Source organism: Chlorocebus sabaeus, chromosome 5, assembly GCF_047675955.1.
Source record: "Chlorocebus sabaeus isolate Y175 chromosome 5, mChlSab1.0.hap1, whole genome shotgun sequence".
NCBI classification, from domain to species: Eukaryota; Metazoa; Chordata; class Mammalia; order Primates; family Cercopithecidae; genus Chlorocebus; species Chlorocebus sabaeus.
Genome location: NC_132908.1, coordinates 76,850,975 through 76,876,946, shown reverse-complemented (window position 1 = coordinate 76,876,946; position 25,972 = coordinate 76,850,975). Strand labels below are relative to the sequence as shown.

At 40.2% G+C, this 25,972-nt stretch overlaps 1 long non-coding RNA gene across 2 annotated transcripts in view; it reads left to right on the top strand.

Annotated features, from left to right (window-relative positions):
* LOC103233355 (uncharacterized) overlaps window positions 1-25,972 on the top strand; it is a 378,818-nt gene that overhangs the window by 304,396 nt on the left and 48,450 nt on the right. For both annotated transcript variants that reach the window (XR_012092986.1, XR_012092985.1), the window contains one exon: window positions 4,696-4,842. This is a non-coding gene — a long non-coding RNA (uncharacterized lncRNA). The remainder of the gene's footprint in view (window positions 1-4,695; window positions 4,843-25,972) is intronic.

Here is a 25,972-nt window from a genome sequence, read left to right as displayed (position 1 = left end):
GACATTGTATTATAGGGCTAGGGAAAATTTAATGGTTCTCAAGGGTCAGGAAAGAGCTACCATCAGGCTCAAACTTGAACCTGACATGTCATGAGAATATTCTCGATCTCTTGTCTTTGTTCCTCTGTTTGTATTTAGTCTTTCTTGCTTGCTTGCTGTAGTCTGACTTTCTTTACCAAATCACAACTAAAAATGACCATCCATTTGTCCGCAGTGATAACTGGGCAGCCTGAAGCTGGGGTTTCTTAGTGTCTATTCTATAGTCCCAGGAAATCTTAGCTTTCTTTGGGTCACATACCACTTGTGTTCTAATCCATCTCAGCCAGGAGCCCAGTGTCATTGCCAGATGGATACAGGGTATGAAGTAGGATAGGCCCCAGAAGAGCATGTAGCCCAATTGATGGCTATTCTACATCAGCAATACTGATGGTTCAGATGGTCTTTCCCTTCTTTGGGAATACCATAAAGGGTTGAAAAAGGACCCAAATATTGCAAAAACCTTCAAGGATACACTTTCGTAAGAGACTAATTAAAGATGCAATTAAGTTAAGGGACTTAGGGCTTGGCCTTGTGGCCGGGACAATTCATGCATGGTGTCAGAACATCCTGTCAATTAGTTCCATAAACTGTGCCCTCCTCTTCACCCCTATGGTTATCACCATCTTTAAAGTTCTCATCCTCTCCTACCTCAACTACTCAATGGCCACACTATTTGATCTCCCTAACTTACGGACTCCTTGTTGCCACTCTAGACCATTTCCTGTAATGCTGTCATTACAGTCCTAAAATTCAAACCTGGCCATGCTGCCTTCCTTCTTGAAAATGTTAATGTCTCCAGTAGTCCTAAGAAATCCATAGGCTCCATTCTGTTATTCAAGATGCCAACCTATGATTTTGCGCTCACTTCCTGTGAGGCTCTTCCTCATCATGAACATCACCTAGAAGGTATGTCCTTTGTTTGTTCAACTCAGCTAGTGGGAAAGACAATGGAGTCATATCCTGTCCTGGTGTTTAAGTCTCCACTCCACCACTAGCCAACTCTGTGCGAGTGGGCAAGGCACTGACCCTTTCAGGCTTTAGTTTCCCCCTGAAAACTAAACATAAAACCCACACAGAAGTTTGCGTGAAGAATAAAATGAGATAATCTGTATAAAGTGCTTAAAATGATATCTGGAATGCAGTAAGTGTGCAGTAAATATTACCTATCATCATCATCAACATCTTCATCACCATCACCATCATCATTTTCACTACCACCACCATCGATAAGATTAATATTATGATAAAACAAGCCACTTTGATTTCTAGACCACAAACTCCCTTAAATTATCGATTTTTCCATCTCACCCACTTCTCTGAAGTCAAGTGGAACACACTCTTTGAATAAATGGCCAAAAGGAAGATGGGAACTTCAAAATAAGGAATAAAATGCTGCTTTACTAATGAGCTCTTAACCACGCCTCCTGCAGAGGCACTTAAAAGATATGAATATGGTCCTCTTAGAAATAATGTCTTCCCCCCCCCCCCCAGAGGAGAAGGGACATTCCAGGCCTTGGCCTTGGGCTGTCCACACAGGATTCCAAAGGCAGAGGGCATGAGCCTGAGACAGTTGCCACCAGGTTTCTGAACGGGTTTTGAGCTGTAGCCCCCAGCTTGGCCCAATGACCTGCCACTGGGGAGGGATGTGGCAACCTCGTAATTCATTACCAGTTGGAAATAGAACATCATTGAAGAGATAAGGGCAACAATGGCTTTCTATCCAGTGATAAATTACTAACAGTCGCATTATTTTCCCTTATTTATATATGGGCCTCTTTATTGACTTTAGTGGGAGATAAATAAACGATCTGCCAAGCGTCTGGTTAATATTACTTCTCAGGGGCTTGTTTTAGGCCCAAGTAGACTCCTACTGATAACATCTGTAAGCTTTTCAGGAGGGAGAAACATAACATTTGTTTCTGACAAGAACCCTCTGTTTGCCTTATCTGTTTCATTTGAGAGGCCATCGACCCCTCGCTTCTTTGGTTGAAATGAACTCTTTCCAGCCAGGGAGGAGTTCTTGAACTTGATTCTCACCACACAATATGACTGGGTGCCCCAGCTGCAAATCTGAGGACCTCTGTCACGCACAGCCAGACTTAGTACTTCCTGTTGGTGTTCGGGAGACAGTGAGAGACAGGGAGCTGAATTTCTCCCCTTAAAATACATTAGGACAAAAATTCAGCTTTCTAATCTGAATGTTCCTGCCTGGCCTAAATGGAGAGTCTTTTTCTTTTAATCACTGTTTAATAAAAAATTTTTTTTAATGCAAACAGATGTTAATACACACGGATTTAGAAATACATAACTGGTCTACAGCAGTGAAGGTGAATCTTAAGCCATAATTTAAAAAAATAATAATAACCTCAAGCTTCCACTAGCTTGCTGCAGTAGGGCTGCAAACTCAGAGACCCTCTTTATTTTTTAGATCCACCATTCTAATGCTCTGACTCTTGATGCCTTGTATCGAAGGCATATTTCTACACATGTCTGAGCTACTTCTGCTCCTTCTCTGTAGGCCGTGTTAGAGGTAACAGTCTCTGGAAACCTTTCTCTGATCTTAGATCTGTGTTTCCAAATAACCAGTTGCTCTGCCCAGCGCCTCGCGATATTGGCACACATCACGCAGTATTGCTGTGTTTACTTGGCTCTTTCTTATTCCAGGTAGCAAGTTCCTTGGGGACATATCGTCACATTTTCTCTGTACCTTCAGAGTTCAGTACAGAGTTTGGCATTGAATAGGTGCTTACTAGTATCTCCAGGTCACGTTTATTTATTACAAAGTCTAATGGAACGGTGTTTCTTTCCCTTCAGTGCTGCTCTCTGTTTTTTTTCTTTTTCCTTTGGTATTATTATTTGAGGAATTTCTGTCTCTGGTATTGGTTATTATTTGAGAAATATATCTCCCCCCTACCAAACTGTAAGTTCTGTGAGAGCAGAAGTTGTGTTTGTATGTATACATGGTTTCCCTTAACGTCTGGCACAGTGCTTGGTACTTAGGTGGCACTCAATATATGTTTACCAACTGGCTGAAAGGCATTAGGGCTTTGGGGTCAAGGCATTTATGTGTGGAGGAATGTCACGGTGCTGCAGAGACCACACATCTGAGTCAGGCCTGATTCAAAGTGCAGCTCCAATACAGCCCTTGGGTATTGGGGGATGACCCTTAGCTTTGCTGTGAGGTGGGCCAGGTGAGGCTCAGGAAGTGGTTCTATGCCTAGGTGACTCACAGATTGTGTAGACTGTGCTACATAAATGAGAGAGTTGCCTGGAAAGAAGCGGTTGTGCTTTTGTGGCAATAAGGCATGTCTCTGGCCCCTTCAATTCTGCTCATTCCTCTGATGGAGGCCTTCAGTGGACTTTCCTTGTTCTAACCATCTCTTTTTTTTGGGTCCCTACTCATCTGATCCTACATGGCTCATTCATATTCTCTCTCTCTCACCTTTTCTGCCCTTCCTTCTTTACTCTGGTTGAACCAGGGTCCCAATTTCCAGGTGGGATTGGAAAAAAACAGGAAAATTCCTGGAAATGAAAGGGGATGGGGAGGAACATGGGAATCTGATGATTGTTGATGTAGCAACAGTGTCTATGTCTTCCCACCCCCTCAGCATGCTGCCTTTTGTCTATACCTTTCTCCATGTGCTGCACGTGGTGCACCTTCACTGAAGTGCCTCCAGCCCACCGTGGGCACGCTCCCTGCCTTGCTCTGAAATTCCTGAAGGTACTCTAGCTAATGAGCTGACTTCTGGCTAAAATTCAGCTTAAGCTCTGAAATCAGTTTGAGTTACAGTCGTTCTGTTCTTTATTTTGGCATTTCTGTAACCCAAACATTTTATTTGTTTAAAGAGGCAGATGTGAAAAAATGCCTTCTCACTCTACTAACTGGCCAAGTTTTGTCAGAGAGAACAGGCTGACTTGGACTTCTCAGGCCTAATGTCAGCTTTAGAGAGCAGAGAAAGCTCTTCCATGTCTGTGTCTTTCACACACACGTACATGCCCACACATGCACTCAAGGTGCGTAAGTCTAAAGTGTTCAAAAGTAGACATGATTTCTGTTCTCCAAGTACTAAAAATCTACCAGAAGAAACAGACAATAACCATTTAGCCCCCAGAATGATTTCAGCTAAGTGTTCTCAAATGGAAGCATGTGGTTTCACTGGATTCACAGAAGGTGTCCCTATGAAAGTGGTACATTAGCTGTGATCTAAAGAATGAGTAGGAATTTACTAGATAGACAGTGGCACCCAGGCAGAGGAAACAGCATATACAAAGACCCTGTGGTTTAAGGAAGCTCTGTTCCTTGGCATAGACTCTTACAATAGCAAAGTCCATGAAAATTCTCTCATTCATTTCCTTTATTATACTGATGAATGAGGTAAGACTCAGAAGGGAAAATGCCTTGCCTTAGATCCCACTGTGAATCAGAAAGATGTATCTCTAGCCTTCAGTTAACTCCCCCACCAGCACCCACTGAGTTGACAGTGGAGCCCCTACCATCAGGATGTAAAGAGAAGGAGGGTGAGGCAGGGGGGCCAGTCTGCCTCTGCTCACCAGGGCCCAGAGCCACCAATCAACTATGAAGTCCTGATCTTTCCAAATGGAGTTCTATCCAACCCCAACCTCAACTTTTTTTCTTCTTATTTAAATTATTCCTAGATGAGTGCCAGAAGTAGAATGCTTTGGATGAAAACAATGGCATTTTATCACTGCATCATGACTAAGTGATATCACTGAATTTTGGGAAATGAGAATCAACATCAGACTGGATGGAAGAACAGAGCTTACCCCAACTCTACTGACCACGTAAGTCTCTGTTTTCAGCATTTCACTTGTGCATGACTTTCAGAGGAGTAAAACTATTCTGTGTTAACACTTTTCTGTGTGGCTTGGACTGAAGAGTCATCCACAATTCCTCACTTGCAGACTTGCTTTTTCCCCTTCAAGAATGAGAATGAAGGAAATGCAATGCATATTCCATGATAGAAATACAACTCAAACTAACTTAAAGAAAATAAAGGAACTTATTGGATCTCATAAGTGAGAAATCAAGGTGTTGGGTAAAGGGGCCCAGTCTCTGTCAACAGGATTTTGTCCTTTCTCCTCTGTTCTGTTTTTATGTGATAGCTCTGCTTTCTCATACATAATTAGAGCTCGTTTCAGGAAATCCAGGAAGATGGCCATAGATAGCTTCAGCGTGTATTTTTCTTACAGTTCAGGATTCCACAGGAGTAGGGTGCTCCTCTCCCAATGTCCATAGTTTGAACCCCAGGGCATTCTGTGTCCAACTCTCTTTGGATCACATGTCTACTCCCGAATGAAAGCACAGTGACCAGAGAAGTAGAATTCTCCTATTGACTTGTCTAGGGCAGAAAAGTGAGCTACTGTAATTGATCTCCACATTGATGTTTCATGAAGTTGGAACAGGAGCTGAGCAATTGGTTCCCCAAAGGAAATGTACTGTCCTCTTACTGGATGGAATAAGGAGAAAGAGGGTTGAAAAGAACACATGTAATCCAGATCCTCATATTCCCCATTTCTTCATAGCATTAAGATGCTCTTGGTCACCCAAGTTAGATTCTTTAAGTCACTTTCAAGTCACTGGCTCAATGCCTCCACATTTTATTTTGTTCCTTCTAACTTCAGAATCTCTCTGTTTGCCCTGACTGCTGGATCCACTTTCATTTCCAGGTAGATGTGGCTCTCAGAGTCTGGAGGCTGTGGGCAGGTTCCTACTTCTTCCTTTAGTGGATATTTATTGATCACTTCTCATTTCAGGTGTTGGGTAAACAGAAGTTAATAAATCTGACAAGGACCCTGCCTGGGGGAGCTTACATTCTAGCATAGGAGGCAGGTGATGGCAAATGTGATTGAGGAAAAGGAGAGGGTATAACCTAGAGGTTTATAACTACTGATATATACAAATAGATGAATCCCACAGACATAACATTGAGTGAAGGAAGCCAAACATAAAAGAATGCTTACTGTATGATACTATTAATATGAATTTCAAAAATAGCCAATACTGCTCTATAGTGATAGAGGTCAATACAGTGGCTTCATTTAGGACAGGTATAAGCTGGGAAAGGGAATGAGGATCTTTCTGAGATACTGGAAATTTTCTAATTTTTATGTGAATAGTGGTTTCATTTACATAGATAGATAGATAGATAGATAGATAGATAGATAGATAGATAGATAGGTAGGTAGGTAGAATCTACCCACAGCTTAATAGTACCATAGAGTCAAGCATCCATACCTACATTTGAAAAGATGGTACCCCAGGGAAGGCCAGTGGTATACTGAACCAGGTTCTACTCTACCACAGTGGACAACAGTGGTATTAGTGCATGATCTGAGCCTGGTTCCGCATCTGCATGCCTCATAGTCTCCCCTTTGTTTTTTCTGACCCAGATCATGAGCAGTTCTGCTTTTGTTGAGGAAAGTCCAGTTTATTTCCACCTCACTGTTCCTTCTTCTTGTAACATCCTTTTTTTCTGATCTGTGTATGATTCTCTCCGACACTATTTTCAGATTTCAAGTAGTTGATCTTCAGAGTGATCTTTGACATCCTATAAAAGTTATATCCCCTTACTCCCAATTCTAGGATCCTACCTAATGTGATGTCATTTATTTATTTATTTATGTTACTTGTTTAACTCTACTTGATTGCAAGTTCCATGAAGGCAGAGATTTCTTTTAATTTGATTTTACCCCCAGAGACCAGGAGAGTGCTAAGCAATAGTAGAGACTTTACATATATTTGTAAACTGGATTAATGAATGAAAGGATTTAAACCAATGTGTAATGTGGTTATAGTTACATTTACAAAAGATGAATATATCTCATTTTTATTGGAAGTAATTGTGAATATTTATACCATTATTAATCTATAGCTGTCTACTCTCTGGCCAAAGTGATTTCCGTTTATCCCATAAGCAAATTACACCCAACTCCTTTAAAAACTTTTCAGACCTCATGCAATTACAGCATTGGGCTCAAAGTCCAGCATCTCATGTTCTGCATCTTGTCCAGTGACAGATGAGGCATTTGGGGCATGGCTCCTTGAGTGAGGGTTTTCCTGAAGCAGAGAAATGTGACTGAAATGATGAGCTGTATGCTTACCTCACACCCAGTATGTAATGATGAGGCAGGCACATCTGATAAGACATCAGATATGACTGTTCAAAATTGGGAGGAACTGGAAGCACATAGCAGGCACTGGTAGGCAGTGATTCTGAAATCCAACCAGGCACCTGCTCCCAGCTCTTCATACTCTAGGGTTGGAGAATTATTTTTGAGTAGGGTGTCTTTATACTTTAATTTCTTTTTTAAAATTATATGTATTTTTTAGAGACAGAATCATGTTATGTTGCCCAGGTTGGTTTTGAACTCCTGATCTCAAGGGATCATCTTGCCTCAGCCTCCTGAGTAGGTGGGGCTATAGATGCAAGCCATCATGCCAGCTCTTTATACATTCTAGTAGTGGTTCATAGTCCATTGTTACCCTTTAATTCTGGGCTCTTATCTATATCCTCTGAAAAGTTTTTATTTTTGTCTTAATAAATATCGTACTGCAGCTTAGCAGCTTTCTCAGCATACCTTTGTTCTATAGGAGGAGGCAAAAGCCTCTTTATATTTTCTACTGTCTTAATCTTTTTTAGTCCAAGCTGCCAATGTTGTCACTAATCTAATGCTTTTAAAATTTCCTAAAACTGATTTGGTTTACTCCAAACATCAAGAATCACATCGCTAATTCTTTCTGATATAAACTATATCTGTTTTGGGCTACATTTGGGCCTACTGTGTGATAGAACCTTAAATTCTTAAAATCCTTTTATTTTTGTAGTAAAGCAGATCAAAATTTACAAACTTAATCTTTCAAAGGTCTTAACTGAGAATCTTACAGTCATAAGTTTGACTTGATCTTGAATCCAGAGCTTATTTCCTGAAATACATAGTTGTTTTTACCAGTTGCAGAGACTGGGAATGAATGGCATTTTTATTTGTTTAACTCAGTAAGTCCTTGGTCTTCTGTATTTTCTTCTAATTCTGCTTGAAAACTAAATAGTTCCTTTCTTCTTCTTTTCTTCTCTTTTACCTTATCAGACACTGCTAGCAAAATCAATTGCTCCTTTCAAATTTCTGTTTTGTGATTCCTTTAGCCAGATCTATGAGTTCATTAGGTACAATTTCTATCTTTCAAGTTACTGCACATGACATTTTTGCTAATATTTTGATCACAATATAACATAGTTATCCTTCTCTTAGCTTCCAATAGTCCCTTCACTTTTCACCAAGCCTCTGCTTACTAACTGGTCCCAAAGCCAGTGCCACATGTTTTAAATTTTGTTGTGGGTACATTCCACTTCTGGTACCAATTTCTGTTTCAGTTATTTATATTTGTATAGCAAAAGACAAAACTTTATGGTTTAAAACAATAGTTTATTGTATTTTTTAAAATTCTCTGTGTTGGCTTGGCTCAGCAGGGTGGTTCTTCTGCTGCTGTGACCTGGGATTAGTTATGTGGATGCAGTCAATCAGCAGCATGTCAGGGGCTGGAGGGTCCCAGATGGTTCTAATCACAAGTCTGAGTCATTGGAGGTGACTGTCAAACTGTTGGCTGGGTTTGTCTCTTCATGCTGTTTCTTATTGTTCAGTTGTCTAGCTCTGGCTTTCATATGTTGTGACTGGAGCATTTGATGAGAGCAAAATCAGAAACTGCAAGACCTTTATTTCCCCAGCTTGCTTTACCAATGGCTTATCCTTAAAAGCCACACAGTGTTACTTATGCCACACTCAAAGCATGTTCACAAAGCCAGTCTAGATTCAGGGGCAGGAAAATAGTCTCTAATTCTTGATGGAAGGGGCAACTAAGTCACATTACAAAGGATTATGGACAAAAGGAGGTGTGATTCATTGAGAGCTCTTAGTATACTTCACCACACTAGCTTAAGTGGGACGAACAGATTATAATGTCAGAATAGAAGTGAAGAAACCGGAGAGTACATTGCTTATTTTTGATGCAGGAGATATTGATGCTTGAGCCTAGATAAAGAAATGGATAGATTAAAAGTATTTATATTTTAATATCTTCAATGTCTATCTTCTTCAATTCATATTTCCCATAACTAGCAACATTATTCTTTTAAAAGCAAACTGAGAGCATGACATGTCTTTAACCCTGTTCCTTGAATGAGTTTCTAAGTCTTCTGGTTAAATTTTTTATGCCTGATTTTGAAATTTAATTCTCTGGATGAAATGTGCCTTTGGCTCACCTTTCCCTGTGAATCCTACTAATAGAATCACTCCAGATTGTTCTTTTGTGAGTCAGGGAACATGGAAAACTCCTTATTTCTCCATCTTTCTTTATCTATGTTTATAGTATTCTGTGGTCTAACATACTGTATTAGTCCATTTTCATACTGTTATGAAGAATACCCAAGACTGGGTAATTTATAAAGAAAAAGAGGTTTAATGGACTCATAGTTCCACATGGCTAGGGAGGTCTCACAATCTTGGTGGAAGGCAAAGGAGGAGCAAAGACACATCTTACCTGGTGCCAGGCAAGAGAGCTTGTGTAGGGCAACTGCCCTTGTATAAAACCATCAGATCTCATGAGACTTTTTCACTATCCTGAGAACAGCACTGGAAAGACTGGTCCCCATGATTTAATTACCTCCCACAGGGTTCCTCTCATGACATGTGTGGATTTTGGGAGCTACAATTCAAGATGAGATTTGGGTGGGGACATAGCCAAACCATATCATATACCCTCCTTGGAATTTTGAAGCCATGATCATGTTTTAATGCTCACTCAATCACTTCCTCTAGAAAATTTTCCCAGAGTCCCACAGTTAAATCACCCCTTTAACTTTCAGGGGTGATAAACTAAACACCATTTAGTTTCTTATAGCCTGAGTAGTTTCCAGATCTATGTACAGTATTGTCTTAGTCAGTTCAGGCTGCTATAACAAAATACCACAGACTGATGGCTTAAACAGGAAATACTTTTTTCTCTCACAGTTCTGGGGGCTAGAAATTCAACATCAAGGCATAAGCAGATCAGCAGATTCAGTGTCTGGTGAGGGTCTTCTTCGTGGCTTGCAGATGGCTGTCTTTCCTTCTTGCTGTATCTTCGATGGCACAGAGAGAGAGAGAGAGAGAGAGAGAGAGAGAGAAGATAGAGATATTTAGGCTTTAACATATGAGTTTTGAGGATATGGAAACATTCAGTCCATGAAAATTACTTCAACTAGAGAATGAGTTTCTTGAGGACAGTTTCTTGTTTCCACTCTATACTTCTTAGTTCTGAGTCTGGGACACAGTGAATGCTAATGTATCTATGGGAAGTGAATTTTAATAGGTTTCCCATAGATATCCTTTTCCCCTTTTATTGCCAATTCCTTTGAAAGAACTACTTATTATGGAAAATTTCAAAGTACACAAAAGTTGTGAGAATAGTTTGACGAACAATGTATTCATCATCCATTTTTGAAAATCTTGGCTATCCTTTTAAAAGCAAAACTCCTCTTCTGCAGACAAAGCCTTTGGCAGTGAGGGGCACGAAGACACCATTCTGTAGTCCTCAATTAATTCAAATCAAGTTTGGGCACAGCTTTCTCCCCCAGAATAACATCAATAGAACTCCCAGTGAAAGAATGTCTTCCTAAGGCAATTCTGAAGACAAAAAAGCAACATAAGAACATACTTCCCAGTAATGTGAAGATCTATGGCTATACTAAATAAAAATGTTCCCTTAATGTACTGTAAAAAATAAAGATGTTTGGCTAGATTTATCAACCTCCTCCAGAAGCAGAATTAAGTTTCCATGCTACATTTTTTCTACTTATTTAAAAACACCTGAGTTTTTATATAGCTAGTCAGATAACCGCTTCATTATATAAATATAATACATGTCTTCTCTGAAGATGTACTGTTTAAAGAAAACTTCTGTTTTCCCAGGCCTGTTGGATAACTTGTAAATAATGATTTCTAAGGACACAGATGTGGGTGAAAATTGTTCCAAGTTAAAACTGGTTATACATTGGTAAAGATTTTTTTAATAGATTAATAAGACTCTAAAGATATTTAATGTACTAGCGATCCTGACTATATTCCAACAAAATGAAATTAAAGCCAGTTCTTAAAATTTGCAGTTACACAGCTTGGAAATAGAATGGCAAAGCAAACTGGGGAAAGAAATCTTTATTCTCAATGGAATGGGTCACCCCAGGAGATTCATAGTCAGTGGTAACCGGTGTTATGTGCGTATTGACATGTCATATCATACTCTCATTTTAGAATCGCATGAAGTTCATGGCCTAGAATTCCAACAGTGCATGAGGAAATATTTTCTTCATGTCTTTGCTCCTTACATGAACTGTTCACTAGTGCTATCTGTAGCTTCTAACCCAGGCAATTCACAGGTCATGAAATGATTGAAAACAATCCAAAACAGACTGCTAAAACAGTGACCTGGTGGCTGCCAGCCCTCTGGAGGGAGAAGATGAGTGAACAAGGGGCGAAGTTGAAGGAGGCTCATGAGAAGCTACAATATTGTGAGGGCAAAAACAGGAATACCTGGGGTTTCATCACTTCTTAGAGCCAGCTATAAATTCCATTTATGATGGATCCTGGAGACCTGGAATAAAATAAATCTGGGAGGATATGACTTCTTCCCCACAAGACTTCCACAAACCTGGATTGGTTGAGTATTAATTTGCTGGACTTTTAAATTTTATCCTGTCTTTCAGTGTGAGCCAAAGAGAGAACTGGAATATCACATTTCACTGGGAAAATCACTCCAATATTACCTTAGCAGTTCTGCCTCAACCAGTAATCCTGCTTATGAACATAGCATGGTATAGATTGCTCATGAGCCTTCATCAACAAGTAATTGATTTACTTAAGTCTAAGTAATGGATGGTAACTCTCTGCTGGCCCTCTCTCCAAGTTCTCAGTCCCACTGGATGAGGGCTGACATATTCAGGTAATGAACTACTCCTCCTGTTGTCTTCCAGCCATAGCAAACACCACTGCTTCCAATTAAAATCTACATGATTTATGAAAACTCCCAAGCTTATCTGCCTTAAGTCCTGTGACACAATCCTATTAAATGTCTTCCTTAAAATCTAGTACTTCATACTCTGAAATGCCATCGGTAGTTATGCAGCAAGACAGTTGGAAAAAAGAGCAGGTCATAGAAAATCTAAAAAATAGTAATAGCTGCCTACTGATGATTGGGCAGGACCATGGACATAAGTATGCACTGGACACTTTAGGGAAGGAGTTTATTCATTATCTCATTAAATTTGTATAACTCTTAGGAGAATACTGTCTCTATACATTTGGTACTGAGCCATGGAAGAACATAACTTCTAAGGTCACATAGTGGTGGCAGAGCTAGGACAAGAAAGGTACCTGGCATGTAATTGACAGATCATCGTGTTACACATGATCACTGTTACTCATGAAGTCTGGAAACTTCTAGGGATCTGCAAAAGTATTACTGGGGTTTCTAAAATCATTCTTAGTATTTCAAACACAAATCACTTAAGAAGTTACCTACAAAAAAGTAACACAATCCAACAAACCATAATATGCTAATTTTTTTGTTTGGATTGGAGTTTTATTAACTCAGAGCAGTAATCTTGGTTATTAATGCCCATTGGAGTACTAGTCAGAAAAAGGAAGTCTTTACTTCATAAATGCAGTTTGATCTTCAAACAAGCAAGCAAACAAGCAGACAAACAGAAGTTTAGAACATGAGTTTATTCAAAGGATCTACAAAATAACAAGAAAACAACAAATGTCACTAGTAAGTCTTTACCTATCAGTAATTACCTGTAATGTAAATTAAACTCTTAAGTCAAAAGATAGAGTGACCAAAGTGGATGTTTTTTTCAAAAAAGGACCTAACTATATGCTGCCTACAAGAGACTCACTTCACCTATAGGAACACAGGCAGACTGAAAGAGAAGGGATGGAAAAAGATATTCTATGTAAAGGGAAAATGAAAGAGAGCAGTAGTAGCCATGCTTACATCAGAAAAAATAGAATATGGGTTCATTGAGCAAAATAGTAACAACAGGTTTTATAGTGAGGAGAACATTGCTTCAAAGAGATAGGATAGGTATATGAGTAAAAACAAAGGACATATTCCAAAGAAACATGCATACATGTCTATATGAATGAATTGGCCTACTTGCTGCCTTTTTTTGGTATCTCCCCAGAATTCTGGATAAATACCTAGATGAAGTGAGTATGGTTGAGTAGCAAAGCCTACTTTGTTACTAAATTGAGGAACAATGATTGAATATTAACAGATCTAATAGTTAGTTTTTTTGTAATCATCTGAAGACCATGGGTTTAGGCTGGACCTCAATAAAGAATGCAAATTGCATTGAAAGAATGGAGCAAATACATATTTCCATTCAGAGGAGCATACACATATTACAACAACAATCATCATAATTAGTTATTCATCATATTCAGGCAGCAAGTGCGTATTAGATCAGGCACTAAACTTGTTCATCATACTCAGGCAGCACGTATGTACTGAATCAGGCACTAAACTAGATGCCAGAGTGTAGAAATGAAAAAGTCAAGTTCCAGTATTTAAGGAGCTTAAGTCTAATAAAGAAGGCAGATGCATCAATAAAACAGTTTATATGGAGAAACTAAGGCTGCTCTGCAAGGTGTGACATGAAAGATGGAGTAACATTTTCTTGTCTATCAAAGCTGAGTAAATTCTTTGAGCTCCGTCTTGAAGGATCACTGACTGGGAGTTTGTCAGGTGGCAAAGGAAAGAAAGAGGAATTAGGTTGTTTCCCCAAGATATCACATTGAATATAGGCATTCAGTGAATTCAGCTCTGTTTTCAAATTGTATATCAACAAATAAATATTCTCTAATAGGGTCATTGAAGGACATGGAAAATAGGTCTTGTGGTTTAATACACTGAACTTCTTTAAGCCAAAAACCTTGCCTTATTTTTGTAACCCCAGGAGAGCCACTTGCACATAGCAGCTGCTCAGTAAATAATTTTTGAATTCTTGGTGGTCCCTTTTGTCTAGAATATGTAGTATGATTATTGGAACTAGAACTTTTTGAAATGTACTGATAATTCAAAACTTAGAAGAGAGTGATGTAACTGAACGGATTATGTTTGTGGAAAATGGGCATGGGTAGGCAGTGGTGACAGGTGTTTATGTGACCACCTGTTATTTAGTTGTTATGCCTCAACTAAACAAGAATGAGTGTTCAGGCTAGAGGTTGGTTGGTTGTAAAGAGCAGGCACAGGAGTGAGTTGTGGAGTAGTGTCCTGTTAAATGAGACTCTCAAGAACAGGATAAATAGAACTGGATTTAGCTGGCAGGGGTCTATGCAAAGAGCTCAGGTAGAATGACAGAAAACAGTTTTTGTTTTGACTTGGCATTAATTCTGCATAAACTGATTATGACTTAATTATATTTCACTGTTCACATTTCATGTAAGTCAGTCTCTTCAACCTTTTCTTCTCAGGGTGGTTTCTCACTAAGCATTGCATTCAGCAAAACCCAGACCACAGAAGTGCCTGATGACTTTTCTGCTTCAGCATGCATTCTTCTTAGAGTCATGCAAAGCCATGAATGAAGATAAAATTATGACATGAGCAAATTCTGCAGATACTGTCATATACAAATGCAGACATAACTTTTCTAAATATAGACAAGTCGTTAGGGACATTAAGAAACATCGAAATGTTCGGTACCTTTCCCCAGTGAGAGCTGGAGCATCGTTTTGAAGTGAAGCCAGAGAGCATACTAAGGTTTTTTGCCTCTTTATAATGACTGATCTTTATGTGAAGATGCAAAGGTTAATTGCACCATCTCAGAGAATCATGCCCATGCATCTACAATCAAGGGAGTTTCGACCAGTAACAAAACACCACCTTGATGTGTGAGGAATTGTAAGCTTACATTCCAAATTTGTGCCTTCCTAGAATTTTCTAGAGCCTACTTTGTTACTAAATTGAGGAACAGTGCTTGAATATTAACAGATCTAATAGTTACTGTTTTTGTAATCATCTGAAGACCATCTCAACCCAGGATTTTGGCTCATCGTGTTCATTTTCCGTACTTTCTACCATCCCAAATCCTAGTGATTCTTTAAGTCCCTTCTTCTGGAAGCCTTTCGTCATGCATCTTTTGAACTCCTTTAGCACTGAAACAGCCTGTGAAGCTACTTTTGAATGAGAACCATCCTCATTATCTGGTTTCAACATGTCTACACAACCTGCATTCTCAACTAAACCATAAGCCCCCCTATAGGCAAAGGTACATCTTCTCCATCTTGTGTACCCTTCATCTTTTCCACCCCAGAGCAGAACATGGGACAGACCCTCAAAAGAAGCCAAAGCATATCCAGCCCCATACACTACAATGACTTAAAAGTGTAGATATTCAAAGGAAATAAGTACGTATTGACTGCTTAGTATATGCTAGGTTTTGGGTCAGGTTCTTTGTATGCATTATTAATTTTTATTTCCTCTAAAACCCTGAAAGGTAGGACTTACATTTTAGAAATGGGAAAAAAGTCAGGCAGTGGTAAAAGTGGAAGGACCGGCATCCAGACAGGTCAACCTCACACCAGGGCTGTGTCTCTCTCCTCATTCTTGTACTATCTTTTATCCCAGCCAGGGGCTATTTGGCTTCCTAATTATGGCAAATATACTGCAGTGAAAGTAAATTTCAGGGACAAAGTTTTAAATAAGTCTGTGCTCAGTACTTGACATTTATTCCCCTACCACCACTGCACATGAGAGGTATTGATATGAAGCCCAGGAAGCAAAGCTGGAGTAATAAATTATAGGGCTTATTATAGAAGGTATAGTCAATAATTATTATGGGTTCCATCATAAGTGAGATACTCAACCCTCATGGTTGCTTTACTCATGGCCACTTCTTCCAATTAAATATGATCAAGGAGGAGAAAGAAACAGAGGAGGGGAGTTGTGGACTCAGAAGGATTTGTTTTTTTGTGTGCTCAGTCACTGACTCCTGGGGCTTTAATTGGCTTTTTGTTGCCACGACACTCTGAAGAAATAATTTTGTATGACCCCTGAGAGGTCTGGCAGTCATTGCTTTTTCATACATCGATTTGACTATTCAAACACTGCCTTAAACATGAGTTGAAGGAGTTTGGACTTTGCCTGCAATTCTGAACATGTATGTCACCTCCAGTCTTCCTGTTTTGACCACGGCTGTGCCCCTTCTCATGATGCCCTCCCTTTCACCCCATTCACAAAGGGAAGAGCCATCCCTTCTTAATATGCTGCTGAAACATTAACTTCTCTTTGAAAATTTGCCTGAATGCTCCCACACTCCTGCCAAGTATAGAGTGGTCCTTCTACCTCTAAGGTCCTTACTTGGGGTTTGTTTCAGTATCTGTGTTTTGACTGTGTTCTTATTGAAACATGAACATGTCCACTCAGGACAATCTAATTATTTGAGGAGGCAATATTTCATGGTGGTTAAGACTGATTCTTAATTCAGACTCAGCTTATTCATCAATAGAAAGGGGTAATATCCATCCCTTGGATTGCTGGGAGAGTTAAATGAAATGGATAGAGAATTAAATGATGCTGGTCAAATGCTTAGTACATGCACTTGACCGATGTTAGCTATTAGAACTGTTGTTCATTCTACCATCCCAGATCCCCTCTGACCCCCTAATCTGTAAGAGAGTTGAACACAGTCTGATGTGACTGAGAGATTACAGTTCACCAACCAAAGAAGAATGGTCTTTGTCCACTGTGCACGTTCCTGCTCTGTACTGGGCAAACAACATTTGCTGTGCCTGGCAGGCCTGTCCTAGCCTCTCTGAAGCATTCTATTCCTCACTGCAGAGGTTGGACTGAGTTACACCTTCTCCAGAGTCCCCTAGGCCATCCAGACCAAAGAATTCCAGGGGCTGAATTCCTATACCATTTTTCTGGGATCATTAACTGTCCTATTGTATCCTTTCTCATCAGTTTGCTTCTTAAAGCATCTATATTTGATATGGATGAAGCTGGAAGCCATCATTCTCAGCAAACTAACACAGGAACTAACTCAGAAACCAAACACCGCATGTTCTCATTCATAAGTGGGAGTTGAACAATGAGAACACACGGACACAGGGAGGGAAACATCACACACTGGGGCCTGTCAGGGGGTGGGGAGCAAGGGGAGGGAGAGCATTAGGACAAATAGTTAATGCATGTGGGGCTTAAAACCAAGATGACTGGTTGGTAGGTATAGCAAATATGTATACCTATGTAACAAACCTGCATGTCCAGCACATGTATCCTGGAACTTAAAGTAGAAAAAAAAATCTATATTTAATCTCAGACTCATGATGAGAAGCTTGCAGGTGGGGATTACGCAGGATTCTCCTTTGCACTCTCAGGGCTTGGAGAATGTTGTCCCACAAAATCCTAAGGACTTGGTCATCGTAGATTCCAGGCTATTCTTTCAGTTAATGTTTTTGTTGTCACCTTCTCCTGTGCTAAGGACTGAGTACACATGTGAGCAGATAGACAAGACCCCTCCACTCCCTTGGGTTTCCTGCTTGCATAAGTTATAGTTGAATATGCAGGTCAACACATGAGTGAAGGTGATAGTTTGAGATAACGTTAAGTCCTAAAGAGAAAATACAGCACAGTGATGTGTTATAGAATGTCTGGGGTGGCAGCCTGCGTTCAGTCTCTCTTTCCATGACTCAGCAAATGCAGTATTTCCTAAGGAGTGCTCTGTTGAACATCCACTGGACTAGATACTCAACTAAGGAAAAATGAGGGTGGAAGATATTTCCTATCTGTTTGTGTCCTGTTGGAGTGACACAATTTATATTAATATATGAAAGGCATTGATATTTACTGCAGTAAAGAAATTTTTATTTTGCTTAAGTTGGCATTTCCCATACTTCCTTAATCATAGAATTTATTTGTATATCTTGTACTATTGAGTACCCATTAACATTCCATGAAACCCATGTCTGTAGAATAAACTTTGGGATATGCTTATTGTATCAAATAATACTCAGACTCAGCCAGTCTCTTACCTGCATACCTGACAAATAAGATGGTTCACATGTCATTGCCAACCCATAAATTTTAGGCAAAACAGAAAAGATTGCACTAAATGAGCAAATAATGATCTTATTTAATGTCCCCCAAATCTGTAAAGCTCCCTCTCCAAATATCCTAAAATACCTCCTATGTTATAGGTGCCAGAAATAGAGAAGAGAGCAAAATACAATCCTTTCTGTCATGGAGCCGTTGGCATGTCCTGCTGGATGGTCGCCACAGCTTCCCCACTGGCCTTGCCCTGCAATTTCTCCTTCACAGAGCAGCCAGAGCAAGCCTTGATGAGGTCAGGCAGATTACAGGGCTGTTTTGTTGGGTTTCCCCAGTGGCTCTTCATCTCATCCAGGGCAAACAACAAAAATGTTTACAGTGGTCTCTAACTGCACTGTCCCGAACTGCAGCCACCAGCCAAGTGTGGCTTTTTCCATGAAAATTATTTAAAATTAAATAAAATAAAAAATTTATTTCCTTAATTGCTCTAGCCACATATCAAATGCCCCATAGTCACCTGTGGTTAGTAGCTACCATTGTGTGTACACCTACAGAGATCAATTTCATCCTTGCAGAAGGTTCTGTTGGTTACAGAATGCCCTATAAAATCCTACCCCATTGCTGCTGTTATCTCATCCCCTGTGGCTCATGCCCTTTATCCCTCTGCTCCAAACACAGTGGTCTCTGTGGATTCCTCAGACACTCTAGTCACAGTCCCACCCATCGGTTCCCCTTTCCCTCTCTCTGGGATGCTCCTTCCCATATGGCCACTGGGCTCACTTCGTCATTTCTTGCAGTTTTCTCCAATGTAACCTTCTAAAGCATGTCCTCATGGCTACCCTTGTTAAAGTTGCAGTGCCCGTTTCTGATCCTAACGTGCTCTATTCTCCAGCTTACTTTTTTTTCGTAGTGCTTATCACCATCTGAGATACATACCCTTTACTATATTTATGGTTTGTATATTCCATGAAAATAGAAATTTTGGTCTGTTCTGGTCACTACTGTATCCAAGTACCTAGAATAGTGTCTGAGACATAGTAGGTGCTCAGTACACATTTTTGAATAAATGAGGAAGCTTTACAGAGAAAGACATAGCCACAAGCATAGTAACATCATCAACAGATACAGATTTATTATAATGTTAGGTGGGGGTAAGTGCCATGGAGAAAAAACAAAAAAGCTGTGTATGGAAAGAGTTTTATCTCCATTTTTTAATAAAGAAATGAATGCTCAGGAAAGTTAAATAAACTATTCCTGCTCATATTCGCAATTGTCCAACCAGGATTTGAACCTACCTCCAGTGGTGTACTGGGTAATATTTAACTCCTGGCTCCCTGAAGATAAAATAAAGCACTGGTTTTTGTAGTATCTGCCTGTTTCCATGGTGTAAATACCTCCACCGTGGCTGATTTCAAGCTATCAACGTGACACCATTGACTGTAGAGTTGGGAAGAGATGCACACAGTCTTCGCTCATTGGCTGGTACAGGCTGGCTCTGGCACACCACTGCACCTGACCTTGAAGTCCAAGCCCATCCTGGGGTACCATGTGGTCACTGCTGGAAAGAACTAGACTCTAAACAGTCTGCTCTTTCTAGGGACAAGGTGGTCACTGCAATTTGGAATCCTTGTCTCAGTGGTACCTCTATCCTTCCAAACCAATTGGGTTTACATTCAAGCTGTTTGGATTCTAGCATTTTTTTCTTGAGAGGATCATGTTTATTGGACTGGACAGAAAAAGTTGCTCTCATAGGAGCCTGCTTCTCAGCTAGCTTTTGAAGTGACTGCCTAGATGACACAGGTAATCCTCTTGAACCTTTGGGGCCTAGGTGGACTACTTTTTAATTGAGAATTCCATGTTTCTATAATAAGTGGCCTCCTTAATAATAGCCTGCCACATCATATGTGGTGATTGCTAATTTAGGTTTTCAGGCTTCCTGGATGTAATGAGCTCTAATAAGCTCAAGACTTGTCAGAAACTCAGGAAAGCCCATTTCCCTCCTTGAAGCAATGATTTCCCTCCATCCCGGGACATAATTCGGCATACTCTTAAAAATATTAATAAGTGTGACTGGGATGTTCACTCTTTCCAAATAAAACGTAAAGTCCTGGTTTCATTAAGCCAAGCTATTAAGAAAGTGTTTTTAATTATCTGAGCATTTCAGAGAGCTCATAAAACATTTAAGGACCTCACAGGGGTGGTGCTGAAGCCCTTTCAGAGTGAATTAGAGCTTTGACTTGTGGAGCTGGCTGGGGACGGCTTGGGGCCCACAGCTGCGGATTCCACTTGGCCTGGAGAATCCACTTGAGCAGTAAAGGAAAGCAGATCTTGTTCTTTGGAAGGGTATGTCTGTGTCCAAACTGCAGAGGAAAACCAGATAAAGTCCTCTGAGAAAAAAAAAAAAAAAAAACAGACAAATAAAACACTCCCGTTTTCTAGCCCCTCCTGCTAGGTGCTGAGGTTTGGAATGATAGCCGTGACTAACTGAGGAGTCTCTTGGGTGCTGAGCATTCTGTTTTTCTGACCTCATACCATCCTTATAAAAGTTATTTGCCCCATTTGATAAGCAAGAGAACAGGACTAAAATCATACCAGTAGAACAACTAGTGAAGCTACATCTCGGGAAGAGACCCAATTCTGTCTGACCCAAGGCCCACGTACCTTATACTGATGAGTGACCTGTGGTTCACATTCTAATGCCATCCAAAAATAATAGTTACAATTATAATAGAATTATTATGAAATAATAGATACCATCTTAGTGTTTCTAGTGTGCCGGGGGTAATGCTGTGCGCTCTACAAGAGTTTATCTAATTTAGCTCTCCTAACAACTCTAAGAAATTCTCCTGTATATTACAAATAGAGGAATTGAGTCACGGAGAGGGGTCAGGTCACCTCGAATGAGGCTGCACAGCTGAGGCTAGATTTGGGGTTTGTTGCAAGACTGAGTCTCCAGTCTATGCTCTGTCTCATTGTCACCCCAAAACCTCTTGCCTGAGTCTGTCTTCTCAGGTAACCACTCTGTATGCTGTCAAGTGGCTGAGTATTAGTCACACCTGTGCATGTACAGCATGGGGAAAGCTTTTGTTTTTCTTTTTTTCTTTATAACCGAGGTCTATGTGTCCTTCCCAGTGTCTTTTTTTTCTCGCATTCATTGGTCACTCCACCTAATTCCACTGTCTTCAAATATGCCCCTATGTTAATTGGATTAAGAAGCCATTTTTAAAATTATAAAATTGGAATAAAAATCATGTTTTCCAGTCAGGCACAGTGGATCATGCCTGTAATCCCAGCATTTTGGGAGGCCAAGGCGGGTGGATCACCTGACGTCAGGAATTTGAGACCAGCTTGGCCAAAATGGCTAAACCCCGTCTCTACTAAAAATACGAAAATTATCCAGGCGTGATTGTGAGCACCTGTAATCCCTGCTACTCGGGAGGCTGAGGCAGGAGAATCGCTTGAACCCGGGAGGCAGAGGTTGTAGTGAGCCGAGATCACACCACTGCACTCCAGCCTGGGCAACAAGAGCGAAACTCTGTTACAAAACAAAACAAAACACAAAAACTAGAAACAAACAAACATGTTTTTCTTGAAATTGCATTTTTCTAACTGGTATGACAGAGAGGTTTGCTGGCACATTGATGCCCTTGGCCATGGGCTGTCCAGGTCTTGGCATCCTTAGTCCCACTCAATTTGTATATCCTGGTGTGCCACTCAAATCTCATTATATGCAAGCGTCACACTGGTTAATTATCAAATCTGTATGTCTTTAAAAAATATCTGGTAGAATCTATTTGTACCTACCAGATAGAAAAGAAAAACAATCTGTTGGTAAGAGTGTGACTCTCAGGCTCTCGTGAGTGAGAATGTCATTTGAAACCCTCATGAAGGGCACTTAAGCAACATTTATCACAATTGCAAATACATCAACTTTTAAACAAATGTTTATTTTCTTGGATTTTTCTTCTAGCTCTACCTGCTTGCAATGAAACGTGTAATATTATTGTCCTCAGTATTATTTGAAATAGAAAAATATTAGTACCTATCACTTTGGGAACAGTTTACATAAATTATGGGATATCTATAGAATGGAATACTATACAGCTCTAAAAAGGATGCATCAGTTTATGTACTGAAGTAATACGATCTCTAAGCTATATTGCTAAATAATAAGAGGGAACAAGGTGCAGATCTACGTGCATAGTATGCAACCTTTTCTGTAAAGCCAGGAAGGAGAGAATATGTATATGAATAGGTACTTGAATATGCTTTAAAAATCTCTTGAAGTATATGGAAGTGGGGATAAGGTATGGGGAGAATTCGGTGGATGTGGGCAGCATGAGATGGATAATTTATTCTATGTGGATGTTTAGATTTTGGATTTATGAATCCTATGAATGTATTGCCTGTGCAGAAATTACATGAAAAATAAATGATAGCCAGAGGATGGAATTTCAGAGGGTGTGGAAAGTCTTCCAGATTAAAGGGGTAATGTGTGCAAAAAGAAGTGTGATATTTTCGCAGAACATGGAAACATTCAGCACTGAAGCAGAGAGAAGAAGGTGCCCAGAGCATGCCTTCTAGGGCTTTTTGATGATTTCTGGGTCATTATGTTGAGAGTAATTGAAGGGTTCTAAGCAGGCAAGGGGCTCCTTGGTTAGAGTTTGGAAGGTTCTCTCTGGCTATGGAGGGCTGATTGCAGAGAGATCAGTCAGAAGCTGTTGCCTTTGTCCAAGCGAGAGCTTGGCCATGAGGCTGTTACATCTGGGCTGAAGTGGACATGACGATGAAGTGATGGGATGTTTCAGAGAAATGGCTGGATGGTAAATTGATTGGACTTAGGGAGGGATTGGCTAAAGAGTTGAAGGAAATGGAAAGGGTGAGAACTTTGACCAGTGACTGATTTACCTAAATTATGGAAGACCCATAGAATGGAACACTATGCAGCTGTAAAAATGAGGCATCAGTTTGTGTACTGAAATGAAACAATCTCTAAGGCATATTGCTAAGTAAAAGAAAGTGAAGTAGAACTCTGTGTTGTGCTACTTTTGCATAAAGCCAGGGAGAAGATAATATACTTTATATCTTATCTATATACATATATAATATCTTATACATAAGATATTATGCTTAATATATTATACTTAAGATATAAAATATATACATAAGATGCATAAGATGTATAATATGTATACGTGTATAATATATAATATGTGTAAGATATATGTATAATATACATATAAAATGTACAAGGTATTAGATATGTATAATACACATATAATATGTATAAAATATATGTATATACATAATATACATATATAATATTTTTATCTTATATGTTATCTTATATTTTATCTTATTTTTATATGTTCTTGATTATGCTTTAAAAGTTATATAAAGTGGCTGGGCACCGTGGCACACGCCTGTAATGCCAGCACTTTGGGAGGCCAAGGCGGGTGGATCACGAGGTCAGGAGATGGAGACCATCCTGGCTAACATGGTGAAACCTCGTCTCTACTAAAAATACAAAAAATTAGTTGAGCGTGGTGGCGGGCGCCTGTAGTCCCAGCTACTCGGGAGGCTGAGGCAGGAAAATGGCATGAACCTGGTAGGTGGAGCTTGCAATGAGCCAAGATGGCGCCACTGCACTCCAGTCTGGGAGACAGAGTGAGACTCTGTCTCAAAAAAAAAAAAAAAAAAAAAGTTTTATAAAGTATATGGACAACAGACAGGTGGGGCCATTTCCTGAGAGAGAGCAGTGACCAGGCTTGGGTGGGGAGAACTTTAGTTTAGTCTTAGGCATATTGAATCTGAAGTGCTCTTGTTACATCATAGAGGGGAGACAGCTGGAAGCTGATAGAGTCAGAATTCTGGAATTCAGAGCAGAGGTCTGACCTGGAGATCCACAGTAAAAAGACACATGTATGCAGATGGGAATTGTGGTTGTACACAAAATTTCTAGACCAAAATTTCTAGAGACAAAAATAGTAATTACATTTTCTTCCCAGAGATGTGAAGACAGTCCAGTAGTTTTATAGACAAGCACCATTCACAGAATAGGGGCTTCTTGGACATCTGTCTAATCAGTTCAGGGGAACGGTCAACAGCTCTTCTGTGGGTTACCTGCCCTCTCGTCATCTCTGTTCTTCCTGGCTCACCTACCTAGTCAGTGTCATCCCATCATCCCTCCCCTTCCCTTGAGTCTTTCTCAGGATTACCCACATAGTCTCTTACCTTGGCAATATTGTTTCTGCAGCTTAGAGGTGAGCTGGTGATACTTCCCTCTTTCTTGGTACCTCCCAGCCCAACAAGCAGCAGTGTTCTCCGGGAATAATTGATATTACAGAAAACACAGGGCTGGGTGCCAGCTTCGCATTCTCTAAACATTTAATAATGATTCAACCTTTTCCGAGTCATCAAAGCCAAGCCAGGAAACTCCCCCACCTGCCCATTATTAACAAACAGCAGGATATGTGCTTTAGCATCCCTGCTCCTAGGGGTTTCCAGGGAATGGGTGGGACCTCTGTCTGGGTGACAGAAGCCAGGTGACCCCTTGGTGCCTTGGTGCTCACATGGGCCTCAGGTTTGGCAAACTGGGTGAACCCTTCCCCTTGCAGAAGGTCAGCTAGACCATGTTGGCTTAAGCATCCAGAAGTTGGCACAAACTACTTTGTTGTTGTTTAAGCTGTCAAGACAGGACACAGTTGCTTGTGACAGGGAAAAGGAAACACATGTCCTGCCAGATTGGGTGGCAGAATCAAGGTGGGGAAATCCATCTAGTGCCCAGGCCACTAGAGAGGGTGAGTGAAAGAGAGAGAAAGGGAGGTAGACAGAGGAACCTGGGGAAGTGAGACAGAGTAAGAAACTAAGAGAGGACAGAAGACAAACAAATAACGACAGAAAGAGAGGAGAGGGAGTGAGAGACAAAGATAGAGTCAGAGGGAAGGAGGCAGAGAACTAAAGTCAGAAATCAGAGATACACACATACATGCAAAGATATAAACAAACACTAAGGCAGAAATTGGGAGAGCACAGCCAGCTCATCAGACTGAAGGCCACCGAGTGAGGTTCAAAGACATTGGAAGAGACACTCAGCTGTCATGGTTGGTTTCATGAGTGACCAAACCTTGTTGAATCCTGAGCCCCACATCATATGTTATTGTCATCATTTGCAGTAACAATGGTGATAGCAGTCATCGTTATTGTCATTGAATTAGAAGTCGCTTTTATCTAGAGCTTTACAGACTCTCTGAAGCCACTATCCAAGGTAGACTTTATAACGCCTGCTGATAATTTAATAGCTCAGAAAACGATGTTCTGAGAAGTGAAGTCACTTTTAGAAAGTCACACATCTTGTCAGGAACAGAGCCTCTGAGATTATTAACAGTCTAACTTTGGGTATTAACATTCCACCTGTCTTTCTTTCCCCTTTATTCCATGAGATGAATGTATTTATTTAAAAGCAAAACAGACATAAGAGGAAAATAAAATGACAGAGGTTTTATGTCACCCATCCTTTTAAAAACAAATATTCAGTTTGCAAACATTTTCAACACCATCCTATGTATGGAAAATGAATGTTGGAGAACAATGAGGGCAGAGAAAGAAGTGAGACCGGAGGGGAGAGAGGAAAAATGTCTCAGGTGACTTTAGCTTTGGGGGTGTTTGTGCAATTGTCCTATCTGAGAGTGGCCAGGTCTACCACGCTGTCTGCACGCCATATGACAGAAGATGAGATCAGAGGTACACACCTGACCTGCAGCCGGACAATCAGGTGTCCTTTCATTGATTATTTGAAATTTGAAGTCAGAGCTCTAGAGCCTGGAATTTGGA